General features: G+C 50.6%; 1 protein-coding gene across 1 annotated transcript in view; it reads left to right on the forward strand.

Annotated features, from left to right (window-relative positions):
- The window catches only part of LOC136303642 (zinc finger protein 420-like), a 67,006-nt gene that overhangs the window by 38,108 nt on the left and 9,576 nt on the right, over positions 1 to 19,322 (forward strand). The gene's annotated exons all lie outside the window — the stretch shown is intronic.

A 19,322-nucleotide genomic window follows, 5' to 3' on the forward strand; every position in this document is an offset into this window, starting at 1 on the left:
GCAGCCTCCTGTTTTATCCTCATTTCCCGGCTGCATTTCCCTCTCTCTTTCTCCATTGGCTGAGGTACTTGAGAGTTACAGACTTCCCGGAGTGCCTAATACCTAAAATTCCCCTTGAATGTATAACCCCCCTTTTAATTTTTAATTCTTACGGAATTTATGGGTTTCCCCCATTGTTTCTTTCCTCTTTCAATATCCAGTTTCATTTATCAGCAAACCTACAGTTTGTTTGTAATGGCAAATATCTTCTTTTCCATTCATCAATCAGTGGAATCCTCCCCATTGTTTCTTTCATCTCTCAGTGCTGGTTTTATCTACCAGAAGATCCTCCACTGCTAGTTTGTAAAGACAAGTCTGTCATTCCTCTTGTTATAAATGCATATTAGAAAGTGGGCTTTTCACAAATATTAAAATGACCATTATCTGTATAATTATACTGTATTGTGTTTTATTAATAGAGTTTAGAAAGGTGATGAATGTATTTTCTGATTGTGACATAGGGTGAATAGTAAAAAGACTAGGTTTTTTTTCTCTTTGTAATATCTGAACTGACCAAACCAGAAGATGCAGAGAGAGAAGATCCTTCTACATTGCTGAAATTGATAAGACCGAGACAGTGGTGAAACAAAGGCTACAAGAGAGAGTTCATTGATCTTCTGGTATCAGAAAAACTCCCAGGCACCAACAAGGACTTCTATCTAATAAAATGATAATTTAGTACAGTGGGGCAAGTTTCGAAGGAAGGGGGGCCAAAAACCAAAAGGACATCTGGACTCAAAAGAATGTTTGAAAAAAACCGCATATGTAAAAGGTTAATCCTTAAAAACAAGGATTTTGAAGGAGTGAGTGTCCTTTTCCAGGGAGGCACCCTCGGCCGAGATACCTTTGCTTTCCTGTCTCCTAAACTGTCTATTTTTTTTTTTTTAATACAACTTATAAATTTTTCCAAGAGAGCGAAACTCATTTTTTCACACTCTCAACACAGACGGGGCGCACTGGGCAGTGCTCCTGCTCCTCAGCTGCTGCTCGGCAAGGCAGGGATGGCTCCGGGCTCAGCTGCACTGGGGGCACTCAGGAGCTTCCAAACCAACCCCTCCTTCCCCTGCCAGGGTTCCTGCAGTGAAATGTGGGGTTGTGTTTCCTGTCAGGTAAAAAAAAAAAAAAAAACAAAAAAAAAACAAAAAAAAAAAAAAAAAAAAAAAAAAAAACCACCAAAAAGTGACCCGTGTAGTTGTTGTGAAATATGTCGAATGAGGCCACAGGACAGTTATGAAAACGAGTTTTAATAAACAAACAGGAAAAAGAGCATGGAAAGAGGCTTTTTGGACAAATATTTTGCATGCTTATACGTGAATAATGTGAGTTTTAAAGTTCTCACAATATAAGTTTAAAGGGTTTTTTTAGGCCTTTAGCATATAGGATAGAAGAATGCATAAGTATTATTATTTGCTTTAAAACAAAATTATTGTAAGCTTTGAGCTGCTTTGTAGTGAGAGGTTTTGAACTACAGCTTTAGGATATATAAAAGGAGTGGTAACCACTAAATAAAAGAAGGAAGTGAGCTTATCCTAAGCTAAAAAAACTGAGGATCCTGGAAAGGAAAACTGGACCCCATCATCACAGATGCATGATCCTGGGAGGGGAAGCCAAACATCACCATCACTGATGTATGATTCTGGAAAGAGAAAACGGACATCACCATCACTAATTTACAACCTTGGGGTAATAGAAATTCGATGTCACCAATAGGAACTGATCACAATGAGGTATGGAAATCGGACTTCACAAATAGAAACTAGGAGGAAACCACCAAAAAAACCGGCTGAGTAGTGCTTTATGAAGATGGGCAATAAATACCAGCAAAATTCAGCATTCGGGAACCCCCCACTGTACCCAGCACGCTGCTTTGCTCACATTTTATCATTTGAACTAATGAATTGATAAATTGATTGTTGCTCGATATATTGGCTGAGTGAATCTCTTGTTCATTACAATGCAGCCAGGCCCTGGGCTGGGCTGGTGCTTCCAATGACCCCAAAGCCCATTTTCCTGTGGGAGCAGCAGCTGTCACTGTGCAATTGGTGGCTAGAAGGGACGTCACCCAGGTCCAAACACTTCTGTCATTGCGGGCCCGGGTTTCAGAGCCGCTGTGCACAATTCTGCCAAAGTTCATCGCAGGCTTTGGGGTCAATCACTTTGGGAACCAAACTCAGAATTGGTAACAGCTCTCATCTTGTCTCCGGCTGGTGTTGGCCAGAATTAGATTTAAGATTTGTTTTAGATTTTCGTGTGAAAGGGCATTTCAGTGTGTTCTGTCTGCAAATATTGCAGGCAAGTGGCTAATTTTATTTAAGCCTTACCTTCAAGCCTGGGAGTTATCTGACTTTAGTGAAAGTCATTTTTAAATGCACCTCAAAGCCTAAATAACTCAAAGCATCTTTCTTCCCAGGCAGAATATAATCAGTCTTTGGTGCAATCTGCCTTAAAGAAATGGAGGATGACCATGGAAAATATCTTGGAAAATATGGATTTGTTCATTTACTCCCATTCTGAATGGCCAGTGGGACAAACCCTCCTGTGATTTGGTGCAGAAACTCAAGTCAGATTTCTTTTGTACCTCTGAACTTGCAGGATGATTTGATTGTTTTTTCAGGAGCTTCATGACAGTAAATAAAAATGAGGTTTGTCTTTTTGGTATAGTGGGGGGGTCTTTTTTATTTATTTATTTTTATTTTTTGAGACTCTTAAATCTTGCACTTTATTAATAGCGGCTACAGTAAAATTAAGATAAATCCTTCATTGCACTGCTCACATGTTAGAAAGTGAGGGTTCATTCCAATTCATTTTATTGCCTGAGCTCTTCTAGTCCAAGTGCTTGAAGCTTGTTTTCGAACGTTGTTGACTTTCTCAGCTTTTGTTAATACTTGTGATTTTATAGCGAAATGTTCTTGGGCGGGATTTTGCAGGATTCTGGAATCTGCTATTTAGTCTTGGGGTTTTTAATGCTGGGTCAGAACTGAACTCGGCATTTTGGGAGGGGACCTGTCAAACCCAGCGGGGCCGGGACCTGTGGGGCTGTGAGGGGTCCCTGGGCAGGACCTGCCCGAGGGGCACCGCCTGCAGGGGTCGTGGAGGATGTGGGAATCATTTGTTGTGTCCGGCTCTTTTGCATGTTCCACCTCTGGAGCTGGGTGGGCTTCTGGGGTTCTGCTTGTTAGTTTGTTTCTTTTGTTGCTGGTGGTTATAGTTTGGGGTTTTTATGGGGTTTTTTGTTGTTATTATTTTTAACTAACATCTTTTCTGTTTTATGATTAGCAGAAACCCTTCCGTGCCTGTTGGCAGCCAGATCTAGGGTGAAAGGAGGTGGAAGTTGGTGCAGAGGAGCTGTAACGTCACTACAGAACTCAGTGGACAAGTCTCATGTCACAGAAAGTGAGGCAGGTCCCAGGTGGTCACTGAGACAAAGGGCCGGGGCTGGGGGAGATGGGCAGAGTTCTCCATCCCGTCTTGGGCCATGAGGAACTGTTTCTCCATGGGTCCTTAGGATATCCTTAGGATACCCTGGATCGGTGTCAGCTGCACAATGCTGTTCTCACCCCTTCAAAATGGGCATTGGAACCTTCATCTCACGTCCTCGAACCTCTCTAATTAGCTGTACAAGTCTTAAAGACTTGACAAAGGGCTGGGAAGGTAACGACTCATTAGGCCTTTCTTCCTTTGAATGAGCCCTGGGGTGGATTTGGTGTCCTGAGTCCAGGATCCTCAGATCCTGACAGGAGACAGCAGCAGTCCCTCAAGAAATCCAAGTCAGAAGAAAAACCCGAAGAGCCTTGGAGCCTTAAGAGTTGCCACTGAAAGCCCTTTCTGATGTAGCCTCCCCAGGGCCTCGTTACAGCTGGGAATTGGAGGCTGTGATTGCAGGCAGAGGCACTGGGCACTGGCTCTGGTGCTGAGCAAACCCTTTGTTTGAGGGAGCGGAAGGGCCAAGGCCTGAATCCTGCTCCCTGGGACGGGCGATCCTGTCCCTCCCAGAGCCCAGGGCTCTCCCTGGAGCAGCCTGGGCTGTGCTGGGCCATGCCCAGGGAAGGACAGCAGTGTCACGGTGCCCAGCGTCCCCAGGGCCGCAAGGACACAGCCCCAGTGCCACAAGGACAACCTGTCTCCTCACAGACCTCACTGGGGCAGACGACTGCCATGGCCAAGGGCACCAAGAGCTCAGGCACTTGCAAAGCTCTTGGGGAAGGACCCTCTGGGCAGGCAAGGACAGGGAGTCCTCTTTCCTCATCCTCCTCATCCTCTCTCAAGCCCTCAGCCCAGCCCTGATTGCTCTCTCACCACTGGCCCAGGTTTGGCTTCCCTTGCCCTGCCTGTGGCCTTTCTGAGCCGTGGTAATCCTGCCCAGGCCAGCAGTGCCATCGAATGAGTCTCTCCCTTCCCTGAGCTGCGCTGGCCTTCTGCTCCTCACACTGTCATCCAAGGGATCCCACCAGAGGCAGAGATTTTTTACACGGAGGGTGGTGAAAGCAAGGAACCGGCTGCCCAGGGAGGGGCTGGATGCCTCATCCTTGCAAACATCCAGAGCCACGCTGGACGGGGCTTTGAGCAGCTCGCCCTGGTTGGAGATGTTCCTGCCCATGGCAGCTGGTTGGGCTCGATGGCCTTTAAAGGTCCTTCCCCACCCAACCCATCCTATGATTCCATCATTCCATGATCCCCTTAGCAACTGTGCTTCAGGATGAGCCATCCTCACCCATCCCAGCTCTCAGGAGGGACCTTGAGTGCAGGGGGACCTTGGCACCCTCAGAGATTTTGCCAATGTAAACATCCTGACGATTTCCCCTAATCCCTGAACTCCTAGGCTGAGACTTCAGGAATGTAGACAAAACAAAGAGGTCTCAACCTAAGGAGACAAATTCAAACCAGATGGATTTTGGAGACCCAATTCTGCATTAATGCAGACGTATTTAGCTCATCAGCCTGGCTTCAAGGAGATTCTGCAGAGTCTAGAGCCGTGCCATGGACAAGCCCAATCCCTCCCAGAGGAAGGCTGACATGCCCACAGGAGCCCCAGTGCCCACTTGTGCCAGAGCTCCAGGATGGGCGAGACTCCCTCAGCAGGACCTTCTATTCCTGGACACCTCCTGGTGCTTCCTCTGCCCTTCCCAGCATCTCTCAAACCCCTGGGAGCTTTGCTTTTGGTTTCATCCCTACATCCTGGGACGAGGTGTGCTAAATCCCTGCTTTGCAACTTGCCCCGTTTCCATCTCTTGTTTGCTGCCTCTCTGTCCTGGAGTTGTGCCTGTTGAGCCGGGCAGCCTCGGGAGAAGGATGCCTATTTCATGGGGATTTGGAGGGATCCTTCTTGTCCTGGCAGGAGGCTTTCCTGCAGGACCTCTTAAGATTTCCTGAGCTCCTTCAGCCTTCAGACCTGCCTTTGCCATGGCACCTCTTGTGTCCCAGAACATCAAATTCTTCTCCTCTGCAGTGCCCTGGCCCACGCTCTGCTGCTGGCCTTGCTCACTGCCTTTTGGCACCTGAGACCCCACCATTTCATTGTCGGGACAGCCAAGGGGGACACTGCTGAGCCCATTCCTGACCAGCTCCTCCCTGTTGGTCAGCTCCAAGTCCCAGTGAGAATCACCTTTCTTAGCCCACCCAAGAAGTTGTCCAAAACTCCTTCAGGCCGTTGGCACCCAATTGCTTTGCCTGGCCAGGGAATGCCAGGACAATTACAGTCCTCCATAGGAACCTGCTCCTTTTCCTGGGGACGTGGGACCACCTCTGGCATTTGTGCCTGGGTATTTACCTGGGACCAGCTCACTCCTGCCCTCTGTGCTCATTAATTCCCATGGCAGCTGAGAGAACACACTCACACACAGGTGTCTGGTCTGGGCACACACGTACAGAGGCAAGAGGAAACTCACCTGCTGTGGCTCAGTGGAAGGTATGGGATGGGAACTGGGTGTTCCTCCAACGCTGGGAACGCAAACCCAGGATGAGATGCCTCCATTGGTGGGACGGTTAGGGTTAGGGTTATCCCTCGCATCTGGTGGGAGGCAGAGAGAGGGGAAAGGCAGTCTGGGCTGGGAGTACACAGGAGAGCTCCCTCGGAGCCAAGGCTTGGCAGCCCCTGCCATGGTGAGTGTCTGCCTGCAGGGCAGTGCAGCTGCCTGGAATGATGTCCCAGAGCTGGCACAGCCCCCAGCCTGCAGCCTCCCTGCTGCCCTGCCGGAGGCACGGGGTGTGTGGGCTCCCTGGGCATGGCTGCAGGCTGGGAAGCTTCGTGTGCCACCAGCGGTGCCCAGGCAGGAGAGGGGGCTTCTGGTTTCAGGAGGGTCTCTGTGGGTCCGGTCTTCTCCCAGCTCTACATCACCTCCAGGACATTGCTGAGGGCACTTTGCAAGGGAAAGATCAAGGGAGGGATCACTATAAAGATAAGGAGCTTCCCTGAGTCTGTGATTTCAATTTCATACTCTTGGGGAATCGGGAAAATGCAAAAGGAGCTCTCCTTGAACAAGTGACTGAGAACCCCGAGCTGTGACTTGGAGTGACCAGCAGGTCTGATTGAAGACTCTGAAAGTGCCTTCAGCAGCTGCTCTGCTGACAGAAGCACAAGCATCACCTCTGCTGGACCCACCGGGTTGTTGTGCCCTGCCCTTTCCCTTCTCTGAGTGCTGACAGAGGGAAAAAACAAAAAGCTTCCCTAGAGTAAAAACCCCAGGCAGCAGAGATCACGGAATGAGGGGAAACTGTGACCAGAAATGCTGTGTGGGGGAGACTTCAAAGAACTCCGTGTGACTCCCTCCAAGGCTCTCTGGCACTGCCTCATCTGTTTTGTCACTCTAGGCCTTCCACATACCATCAAAACAGACAATGGAGCTCAGAGCAAACAGCTCAGAGCAAACCCATCACTTCTTACAGCAGCGGGGCGTGTCTCACCATACAGCCATTCCACACTCACCCACAGGGCAAGCTATTGCCCATAAGACCTTGAAAACCATGCTTGAGAAACAAAGAAAGGGAGAACTGGAGCGCCCTCACAACAGACTAACCAAGGCCTTATACATTCTCAATTCTTTAAATCGTGATGATACAAGACAAACGGCAGGTGAGAGGCAGAGCTCCTTTGACACAAAGCCTCATCCCAAACCTCCTGTGATGATAAAGGACTTACTGATTGGAGAATGGACTTCTTGACATGGGGAGAGGTTATGCCTGTGTCTCCACAGGCCACCGAGTTAAATGGATTCCCTCAGCGTGTGTGCGGCCTTTTGTCTCACCCTCCCGATTCTATGTGCACATAGTTACAAGGTTGTATGCCTGTGTTAGGTTTTGAAAGGTTGCTATAGTTCTGACTGTTACCACTGTTATTAATGTCTTAGAAGTTGTTTGGTTTTTTTCTAGCAGGCTTCTGTTAACAGTTATTCTTGTTACCACTGTTGTTAACGTCTTAGAAATTGTTTGGGGTTTTCTTAGCAGGTTTTTGTTGCTTAATTAAAAAAGATGGGGGAGACGAAGGGTTTGGTTTATAACTGTAGAAGTGGTTAAGGTTTGTTCTCACGGGAAGGCCCCGTGGGAAAGGCACAGCTGCAGGCTGCATGGTTGGAAATCGCTTGAAGGATGAGAGGCAGCCGGGAGTGAGGCTGGAGAGACGCGTGGACAGAGCAGGACGGTGACCGGATGGTGGAACCTGCGGGCAGCAGCACTGCAGCTGGGCCAGCCAGCAGGTGCCTTCCTTCTGCTCACTTCTGTTGGGTCTCAGTCTAGTTTCAGTTATGTCAGGTACAGAGAAAGGTACATAAAGGGGGAGATTTCTACAATCAGGTGATCTCCTTTGGGGGTCTGTGTCGCTTTGCCTTGTTACACAGACTACTGAAGAACTGTTATTCCTTTTCCCATCTCTTTGCCTGAAAGCCCCTGAATTTCAAAGTTAGGATAATTCGGAGGGAAGGGGGTCACATTCTCTATTTCAAAGGAGGTTCCCGCCTCCTGTGGCAGACTCCTGTCTTTCAAACAGGGACAAGTGCCACGTCCATTCTTTCTTTAACACGTCCATGGATGGGGACTCCACCCCCTCCCTGGGCAGACGATTCCAGTGCCCAATCACTCTTTCAATGAAGAATCTTTTCCTGATGTCCAACCTCAACTTTCCCTGGCACAGCCTTAGGCTGTGTCCTCTCCTTCTGCCAGTGGTTGCCTGGGAGCAGAGCCCAACCCCCACCTGGCTGCAGTCACCTGGCAGGGAGTTGTAGAGTGTGATGAGGTCTCCCCTGAGCCTCCTCTTCTCCAGGACGAACAACCCCAGCTCCTCAGCCGTTCCTCACAGGGTTTGTGCTCCAAGCCCCTCACCAGCCTCATTGCCCTTCTCTGGACACACTCAAGCACCTCAATGTCCATCCCAAACTGAGACACCCTGAACTGGACACAGCACTCAGTGTCCATCCTAAACTGAGACACCCTGAACTGGACACAGCACTCAGTGTCCATCCTAAACTGAGACACCCTGAACTGGACACAGCACTCAGTGTCCATCCTAAACTGAGACACCCTGAACTGGACACAGCACTCAGTGTCCATCCTAAACTGAGACACCCTGAACTGGACACAGCACTCAGTGTCCATCCTAAACTGAGACACCCTGAACTGGACACAGCACTCAGTGTCCATCCTAAACTGAGACACCCTGAACTGGACACAGCACTCAGTGTCCATCCTAAACTGAGACACCCTGAACTGGACACAGCACTCAGTGTCCATCCTAAACTGAGACACCCTGAACTGGACACAGCACTCGAGGTGTGGCCTCACCAGTGCCAAGCACAGGGGAAAATGGTCCCTTGCGTGCAGGAGGTTCTGTCAGGTCACAGGGGAACCTTGGTGCCGTGTTGGCCCAGAGCCTCACAGGGCTCTCCTGAGCTCCACGAGGCCCCTCTGTGTCACACTCTGCAGCCTTGGTGCCATGAGGTGCCATAACCTCACTCTGCTCTCCCGGGCTCCCTCTGGCCGTTCTGTGTCCCAAGGGACACTTGGTTCCATCAGTCTCCACTGTGTCACAAAGCTCTCCTGGCTCCCACGGGGCCCAGCGGTGTCACACGGGGGCCTGGGTTCCACCCTGAGCTCTGGCAGCTCCCCGTGGCCCCGGGGCTCCGCGAGGCCCAGCTCTGCCAGGGCTGACACCTGCTTCAGAGAGGTTCCATCCCGTCCCTCGGCTCTCCTGGGCTCCCTCAGGCCCCGCGGTGTCACACCAGCGCCCGGTCCCCCGCGGTGTCCCCAGGCCCCTCGGTGCCATCAGGGGGTGGCTCGGAGCTGCTGCCCCCTCAGCGGCTGGGGGCGAGGCCGCAGGGACAGCGTGCAGACAGTGCCACCAGCCCTGGTGTCCTGGTGTCCCCACGCCTGGGCCTGTCCCTGACACGCTCCGGGCGTGGATCCCCCCGCTGAGTGCTCAGGCGACAGCGGCGACACCGGTGCTACGGCAAGGCCACGCCCCCTTCTGCTTTGGCCCCACCCCTTCCACTCTGCTGCCTCTGAATTGGCTGCTGGCCTATTGGCCCGTCCCCTTCAGTGTTCCCATGGCAATGGCAACACTTCCTCATTAGCATAACCCCTTCCTCATTAGCATAACCCCCTTCCTCATTAGCATAACCCCCGTCCTCATTAGCATAAACCCCGCCCCTGCGCCTCAGCACCGCCCCCGTTGGGGGTCCAGGGGCTCCCCCCGCCCCCGCAGTGGGGATGGTGCCCCAAAAGTGCCGGGGGTCGTGACCCCCCCAAGTGTTTGGGTTCTGCCCCATAAGTGCCATGGGGGGCGGGGGTCTGCCCGATAAGTGCCTGGGGGCAATTAGAAGGTGCTGGTGGTAATTAATTAGCCAAAGGTGGGTTTAATTGGTCCTGGTTAATGGCGAGGTAATTGATTAATTGATTGGCGTTAAGCATTAATTGCTCCCAGCGCGGGGGGGGAGGGGTAATTATGCTTCGGGGACTCGATTGGAGGGTGGGGGAGCTTTGGTCCCAGCTGCGGCGGTTGGGGGGCCCAGGGGGGGTCTATGGGGCAAGGCTGGGGGGCTCTATGGGGCGGGGGGGGTTTGGGGGTCATCCCCAGCCCAGGAGTGTTTTTGGGGGGCTGGAGTGTGTTGGGGGCGAGGGGGGGGTCAATGGGTCGGGACTGAGGGGTCCATGGGGTAGGATCGGGGCGATTATGGGGCACGGGGGGTCCCGTGGGGCACCAACCCCCAGCCCAGAGCCCTGGAGTGTTTTTGGAGAGGCCCCTGCGAGGGTCCCCCCCTGGGTCCGGGGGTCCAGCCGTGGGTCAGGGGTGGGGGTCGGGCCCGGGGGGCGGCACCCACCGATAGGTGCCCTCGTACAGGAACCCCGCCCGCCGCAGCAGCTCGTCCGCCTCGGGGGGGCCCCGGCTGGGAAAGGGGGGACACGGGGTCAGGGGGGAGCCCCGGGACCCCCCGAATCCCCAGTGAGACCCCCGAGATCCCCCAAATCCCCAGGACCCCCCGAATCCCCAGTGAGACCCCCGGGATCCCCCAAATCCCCAGGACACCCCAAATCCCCAGTGAGACCCCCGGGATCCCCCCAAATCTCTGGGACCCCCCGAATCCCCAGTGAGACCCCGGGATCCCCCCAAATCCCCAGTGAGACCCCCGAGATCCCCCCAAATCCCTGGGACCCCCCAAATCCCCAGTGAGACCCCCAGGACCCCCCAAATCCCCAGGACCCCCCGAATCCCCAGTGAGACCCCCAGGATCCCCCCAAATCCCAAGTGAGACCCCCGGGATCCCCCCAAATCCCAGGGACAACCCAACCCCCCAGTGGAATCTCTGGGACCCCCCAAATCTTCAACAGGACCCCTGGGACCAGCCCCTCCCCCTCAGGTGTGTCCCCCAGACCCCCAAATTCCTGCACCAGGTACCCACCCCCCCCGCCCTCCCAGGTTCTCCCCCAGGTACTCCTCAGCCCCCCAGGCCCCCCAGTCCAGCCCATATCACCCCCAGCCCCCCCCCAGGTGCCCCCCCGTCTCACCTGCCGTAGGGGTAGGGGATGGGGGGCTCGCGGCGCTGCTCGATCTGGTGCAGGAGGGGGGTGAAGATGCGCCAGGCCTCGCGCAGCTCGTCACTGCAGGGGAGGAGACACCCCAAAAAACTGAGCTGGGGGACCCCAAAACTCCCCCAAACCTCACCTGGGCTCACCTGGGCTCTCCCCAGGGTTACCTGGGAAACCCCAGGGCTCACCTGGGCCCCCAAAATGGTCCCACCTGTCCCTCTAAACTGGTCCCACTGGCCCTCCCCAAGCTGGACTCACCTGTCCCCCTCGCGTCCCACCTGTGCCCCCCCAGACTCTTCAGCTCCTCCAAAATGGTCCCACGGGTACTGGTCCCCTGACCCCCTACATCCCACCTGTCCCCATGTCTTACCTGTGCCCTCCCCTCTATGTCCCACCTGATCCCAAGTCACACCTGCCCCCACGACGTCACATCTGTCACTGTGTCTCACCTGTCCCCACCATGTCCCCCCTGTCCCCAGTCCTGTCACTGTGTCCCACCTGTCACCACCATGACCCACCTGTCCCCACCATGCCCTCCCTGTCCCCAGGAGTCACCTGCCCCCATGTCCCACCTGTCCCCCCATGTCCCCCCTGTCCCCAGGTGTCACCTGTCCCGTCTCACCTGTGCACAAAGTGCATTTGGTTCCCACAGATGACGTCCACCAGCAGCCTCTCATAGGCGTCCGGCAGCTTCACATCCTGGGGGGCACCGGGGTGGTCAGGGGTGGGGGTCTGGGGGCACCCCCCAGGTGTGGGGGACACCCCCAGGTGTGGGGGGACACCTGGGCTTTGGGGGGACCCTGCCAGGTGTGGGGTTTGGCGATTCTGGGGGCTCCTCTGGGTTTGAGGTGGCCCCAGGTGTGTGGGGAACACCTGGGATTTGGGGGTACCCAGGTGGGTTTTGGGAACCCCTCCAGGTGGGGGACCCCCCTGAGATGTGGGGTGTCCACCCCCAGTTTTGGGGTCTCAACACTACAATTTTGAGTCTCAGTGTTGCGATTTTGGCGTTCCAGCCTCGTTTCTGGGTGCACAAAGCCCATTTTGGATCTCAATGCTCCACTTTCATGTCCCCAACCCCCGTTTTTGGGTCCTAATGTTAGATTTTTGGGTCCCCAAACCCCGTTTTGGCTCTTGGTGCTCCATTTTCATGTCTCAAAACTCCATTTTTGGGTCCCTAAACCCCATTTTTGGGTCTCAGTGCTCCACTTTTGTGTCCCCAAATCCTATTTCCCTATCCCCACCCCAATTTCCATGTCCCCAGCCCCATTTCTGTGTCCCCAGCCCCATTTCTGTGTTCCCAAACGCCATTTTTGTGTCCCCAAACTCCATTTTCATGACCCCACCCTCATTTCCGTGTCCCCACCCCCATTCCTGTGTCCCCACCCCCATTCCCGTGTCCCCACCCCCATTCCCATGTCCCCACCCCCGTGTCCCCGTTCCCATGTCCCCATTCCTGTGTCCCCAGCCCCATTCCCGTGTCCCCGCCCCTGTGTCCCCAGACCCATGTCCCCAACTCCATTCCCGTGTCCCCATTCCCGTGTCCCCATTCCCATCTCCCCACTCCCATCTCCCCACCCCCGTGTCCCCGTGTCCCCAGCCCCATTCCCACGTCCCCAGCCCATTTGGGGTACCTTGTAGCGGCTGCCGTAGGTGAGGTCGAGCTCGGACTCCTCGGGCTGCAGGAACATTCCGGGTTTCTTGGTGTTGAGTTTGGCGTAGACGGCCTCGCGCGGCTGCACGCGCACCACCAGCTCGTTGCGCTTGCACTGCTGGGCGAAGATGTCCCCGGGCACCTCCCGGAACTGCAGCCGCACCTCGGCCTTGCGCTCGTTCAGCGCCTTCCCGCAGCGCAGCATGAACGGCACGCCTGGGGACAGTGACATCGTTGGCATCATCATTGTCATCATTGTCAATGTCATCATTGACATCATCATCATCATCATCATCTATCCAACATCGTCAACATCAACATCCCAGCAGCGCAGCACGAACGGCACACCTGGGGACAGTGACATCATTGGACCCATCAATATCATCATGGGCATCATTGACATCACTGTCATCACCATCCCAGCGCCTTCCCACAGCGCACCATGAATGGGATGCCTGGGGACAGTGGCACTACGATTGTCATCATTGTCATTGTCATCATCAACATCATCATTGTTAGCATTGTCAATATCATCATTAACATCATCAACATCATCAACATCATCAACATCCATCAACATCATCAACGTCATCACCATCCATCAACTTCCCAGCAGCGCAGCACGAACGGCACGCCTGGGGACAGTGACATCATTGCCATCATTAGATTGGCACCGTCAATATCATCGTTGGCATCACTGACATCACTGTCATCAACATCCATCACCATCCCAGCGCCTTCCCACAGCGCAGCACGAACAGGATGTCTGCGGACAGTGGCATTGTCATTGTCATCATTGTCATCGTCAATATCATCACTGGCATCATTGACACCACCGTCATCAACATCCATCACTATCCCAGCACCGTCCCGAATGGGACACCTGGGGACAATGGCACTGTCGTTGTCATAATTGTCATTGTCATCATCGTCATCATTCTTGTCATTGTCAATGTCATCATTGACATCATCATCAACATCTGTCAACATCATCACCATCCCATCACCTTCCCGGCAGTGCAGCACAAGCAGGATGTCTAGGGACAATGGCATTGTCCTTGTCATCATTGTCATTGTCAATATTATCACTGGCATCACTGACATCACTGTCATCGACATCCATCAACATCCCAGCACCTTCCCACAGCGCGGCATGAACAGGATGTCAAATGACAGTGGCACTGTCATTTTCATCACTGTCATTGTCATCATCAACATCATCGTCTATCGGTGACTGATGGATCTTGTGCATTCCCACAATTGTCATCATTGTCATCATCAACATCATTATTGTCATCACTGTAAATGTCACTATCAACATCAGTGTTGTTTGTCATCATAGTCAATGTCATCACTGGCATCAACATCCATCACCGTCGTCAACATCATCACCATTGTCTTGGTTTGGGAAGACAGGTATCTGCCAGGTAATGAAACATTAATTTTGAAGAATTAAAGATTTTAGGTAAACCAGATATTGCTGAAGTAAGACAGATAGACTTCCCTTTTGATAAGCAGAAGCCAGATTTAAGGAACTGATAAATCACGAGGCCTGTCAACTTATGTTTGTGTATTCTGACTAATCAATAGGCTTCAAGAAGGACAATGAATTCATAAATCAAATACTCCTGGGAAAACAGGATTCAGTTGTCACACAACACTAAAAGGTTAAAAAGTCAAAGCGAAGAAGACTCACTCACTTCATCATTTTGAGACCCTGCCCCATAAAATGAACCACCGACCCATTTCAAAGAACAAACAACGCATGCTTAATAGCTTTTGGCTAATTACCATACGAAGCGGGAATGGGATGTACTAAAGTCATGAATATACATTTGCGTTTTGGGTATTCAATACTTCTGTACATAAAAAGACCCTGTGATCTTCTGTGAGCGCGTGTGTTTGGGAGCTATCCCGCACGCTGCCTGGCATCGTAATTAAACATACACTTTCTAACTTTAAACTGTTAGAGAGTCTTTTGTCTGTCGTAGTCGGATATTGGCATTGGGGCGATATTCATATTTTTTTAATAATTCATTTTGGCGAGCCAGGTAGGAGACGCTCTCTCTCGCCGAGGGGGCCATCGGGGTCTAGGACCCTTTTAGCTGCCCCCCAGGATTTTCTGGGTAGAAGGCTCCTGCGACCCCCCTGACACCCCCGGAGACAGACCAGAGCCTGCTGGAACTACGGACAAAAAGGTATGTTTAAAAAATAAAATAAAGAACAAATACTGAAGACAGGTACCTTTGAATAGAGGCAGCTTGTAAGTCATAAGAGACGTCTTATGCAAAGCAGCGGCCTGAATGAGTTTTGGAAAAACTCCGCCGAGTATTGTAGATGGTTGTTTTGTTTCCAGGTAAAGAACCTGGTAGTTGGTGGCTGCATCCCGAGTGGAGGGGCAGCAACGGCGGCAGCAGAGCCGCCGGTCTTGAGTCTTGTTGGTTTTAAAGCAGTACTAGCTCCGGTTTCGGCTTGTAGCTTAAAGGTGCACCTTGCTAATGCATAATCTGAGGGGCTAGCCTGAGTTTTGAGATGCAAAGGGTCCCGTTTTGAGTCGTGGTCCCGTGCGCCGGATGTGTGTGTATTGCAGACAGACCTGTGTCTGTTTGGTGATCCCGAGGTTTTGTGATTGTGAATCAGTTTTGTACCGTTTGTGTTGCGGTTTGTGAAAGCTTGTGAAGTAGTCATTTCGGTTTGTGTAATTTTGGAATGTGCTACTAATCTCTGTTTTTGGAAATTCTGCAACACGGAAGAGATTTTAAAACTCCCGCTCATTGGCGGAGGGATACCTCTGTCGGAGAAGGCGGAGGGATTTGGGAAGGCTGTGTGCTAGTTTTGATCGTTTAACTGATAGTGTGACTTCAATTAGTTTGTTGTTCAGTAGAAAAGGGCCGTGAGTGAATAAGCTGTTTACTGTTTATAGAGAGAGAAAAAAAAAAAGGGGGGGGGGGAACAAAAGAGGCAAGGAGGTTTTTTTTCGTCTCTTCGCATCCATGCCTGACATAGCCGGTGATCAAGGGTACTTAGTGTCACCTTGGTAGTCAGACAACAGGCTGAACTTACAGCCTAAGGCTATGTTTCCCAGCTTCTTGTAAAACGCCGAGGGATTTTTGGCGAGAGGACGTTTTTGGTTAAAAGAAGTATTCTTATCTGTTTGTGAAGTTTGCAATTGCCAGAGTGTGTGATAATATCTTCAAAGTGCTGTAGTCCTCGGCTGCGACTGCAGAAGAGCGAAGGGGGAGTGTGGGATCCAGCCCCGCCCCCGCTTTCCTGCAGGAGGGTCTGTGCTGTGTCCCGGCCGAAGTCTGTGGGATTTTAAGAATGTATTCAGAGTCATAGAGGATCTCCCCCCCACCTTGGCTGCTTCCTTTGCAAGCCTAAAACTGTGCCTGACTGATTGGAAAAGTTTTCGTTTGTCTGTTTTTGCTTTTTGTTTGTTTGCTTTAATAAAAAGACGTTTATCCTTTTCTTAACCATAAGTTCTTTTCTCAACAGGTAATGCTTCGAGCCTTATGTTGAAAAAAAATCTTTTTTGCTTTTTATGCCTCGAGCCTTGTTTAGAGTTTTCCTTTCTTGCTTTTTAACCGTAATTCTTTCCTCAACAGCTGAAAGTACAGCTAACTTTCTCCTTTTTAAGGTTAACAAACTAGTTTTTGTTTAGTTTTGTTTCTTTGTTTTTTCTCTCTCATGTTGATTTTGATATATGCCCAGGAATAGGAGGCACAAGAATTGGGAGGCTGGTTCAGAAGAGTTCCCCTGCCCAAGGAGGGGCTGCTACTGTAATCAGTGGACTGTGCTTCGTGGTGCACTCTGTCAAGGCTCGTGGGTCCGATAAGGGTACAAGTGGCTAGTACCTAAGAGTGGAACTATAAGCCCACGCAGCAGTAAAATATTTGAGTTGCTAGAAAACGAAATTTCAAAGATCTTAAAGAAACCAGTACAAATTCCTAAAGTCGAGTGTGGCCAGCATATTTTTGTACCAGAAGAATACCAAGTGAAACTTAAGAATTAGAATAAGATCAAAAAGCATTTAAAAAAAAGAAAAAAAGGAGAGAATTCTTAATAGACACAGGGGCAACATTTTCAGTGCTGAATATGGCCCTAATACCTGTAGCCAATGACTATGTTATGGTAAAAGGAGCGACTGGCCAATCTGAAAGAGCTTATTTTTTTGCAAACCATTGAAATATAAATTGGAAAACAATGTTGAATTAATTGATTTTTTTTATATGCCTAAAGCTCCATCTGCACTTTTGGGCAGAGATCTGCTAGAGCAGCTGGAGACAAAAATAATATTTAAGAATGGGAAAATTATTTTGGAGGTAAAAGATCAACAATATGTAGAACTGTTAAGCTTAATAATGATAACCAAAGAAATTGAAGTTGCCAATGAAGAAGAGAATTTCAGGAAAATATTAGATCAAGTGTTTCCTGGGGTGTGGGCTTCTGACATACCAAGCAGGGCAAAGAATGCACTATCAGTATAAGTCAAACTTAAAGAAAGAAGGCAGCCAGTAAAAGTTAAACAATAGCCCCTAAAGAAGGAAGACAGAGAAGGGATTAGTCCAATTATTGAAAACATTTGAAGATAGGACTACTAAAAGAGTGTCAGTCTGATTTTAACACTCCTATCTTGCCAGTGAAGAAGCCTAGCAGATCATACAAGCTAGTACAGGACTTAAAGGCTGTTAATAAGATGACTGAAGACTTGTATCCAGTAGTTGCTAACCCTTATATATTGTTAACTCATTTAGTTCCTGAACTAACCTGGTTTACTGTTTTAGATTTGAAAGATGCTGTCTTTTGCCTCCCTCTCCATGAAGCCAGCCAGAAAATCTTTGCATTTGAGTGGGAGAACCCCAAAACTGGATGAAAAACTCAGCTCACATGGTGTGTTTGCCTCAAAAGTACAAAAACTCCCCCACCATATTTGGGGAACAGCTTGCAAAGGATTTGGAGTCTTGGGAACCTCCACCAGGAGAGGGACAGTTGCTCCAGTATGTGGATGACCTCCTAATAGCCACCCAGACCCAAGAAACATGTGTGGACTGGACGGTAAGCCTCCTAAACTTTTTGGGCCTGCAGGGGTATCGGGTGTCCCAGAAGAAAGCCCAAATGGTGAGGCAAACAGTAATTTACCTGGGCTATGAAGTGAGTGCTGGACAGAGAACCTTAGGGCAAGATCGCAAAGAGGCAATGTGCCACACCCCAAAGCCTCAGACAGTGAAAGAACTGAGAACCTTCTTAGGCATGACAGGATGGTGCAGACTGTGGATTTATAATTATGGGTTACTTGTTAAACCTCTGTATGCCTTGAGCATGGAAGGAAGCAAAGATCTTCAGCGGAACAAAGAAGCAGCTCGAGCCTTCGACCAGCTAAAGAAAGCCCTCATGTCAGCACCAGCCTTGGGACTTCCAGATGTAAGTAGGCCGTTCTTTTTGTTTTCTCACGAGAAGCAAGGGATCGCTTTAGGGATACTAGCACAAAACCTGGGCCCGTATCGAAGGGTAGTTGCCTACCTCTCTAAGCAGCTAGATACGGCAGCTAGGGGGTGGCCAGGGTGCCTCAGAGCCGTTGCAGCAGTGGCTGTGAACATCCAAGAGGCACGCAAGTTCACCCTGGGCCAGAAGATGACGGTGCTAGTGTCTCACACAGTGTCTACAGTCCTGGAAGCGAAAGGGGCGCATTGGCTCTCCCCACAGAGATTCCTGAAGTACCAAGCTATACTGGTGGAACAGGATGATGTTGAGATTGTGGTAACTAACATTGTGAACCCAGCTTCCTTCCTCAGCGGAAGTATGGGAGAACCAGTGATCCATGATTGCCTGGAGACCATTGAAGCCACCTGCTCCAGTCACCCGGATCTGAAAGATAACCTGCTTGAAAATGCCGAGACCTGGTTTACTGATGGGAGCAGCTATGTCATCAGTGGGAAGAGGCATGCTGGGTATGCAGTTACCACAAGCAGAGAGGTAATAGAGTCCAAACCATTACCAACAAATACCTCTGCACAGAAGGCTGAGATAATAGCCTTAATTCGAGCCCTAGAGCTGGCAGAAGGAAAAAGAATTAATATCTTCACAGACTCAAGGTATGCATTTGGAGTTGTGCATGCCCACGGAGCCATTTGGAGAGAGAGAGGACTGTTAAACTCACAAGGGAAGGGTATTAAACATGCACAGGAAATATTGAGACTGTTGGAGGCAGTACAATTACCTGAGAAGGTAGCCATCATGCATATCAAAGCACACCAGAAGGTGAGCTCGGAACTGGAAGAGGGGAACATGCTGGCGGATAGAGAGGCAAAAGAAGCAGCAAAAAGTGAGATACCTGATGAGACAATTGAAGCAGCATTGATTCCAGATGGAAAAATTTCTATTGACGGTAAGCCAATATCCAATAAAAAGGATAAGAAACTCATTAGAGCAGAAAAGGCAAGTTATAACCAGGAGGGATGGGCTGTAACAGAAGAAGGGAAACTTGTAGTACCCTCCTATTTGTTGTGAGCATTAGTACAGAGGGAGCATGAGAAAACACACTGGGGAATAGATGCCCTGTATAACCATTTAAAAGAAAGGATCATGGCCAGGAAATTTCAGGGCACAGTGATACAAGTAACTC

This window comes from Chamaea fasciata, unplaced genomic scaffold, assembly GCF_029207755.1.
Source record: "Chamaea fasciata isolate MVZ Bird 193981 ecotype frontalis unplaced genomic scaffold, bChaFas1.0.hap1 SCAF_40, whole genome shotgun sequence".
In the NCBI taxonomy this organism is placed as follows: Eukaryota; Metazoa; Chordata; class Aves; order Passeriformes; family Sylviidae; genus Chamaea; species Chamaea fasciata.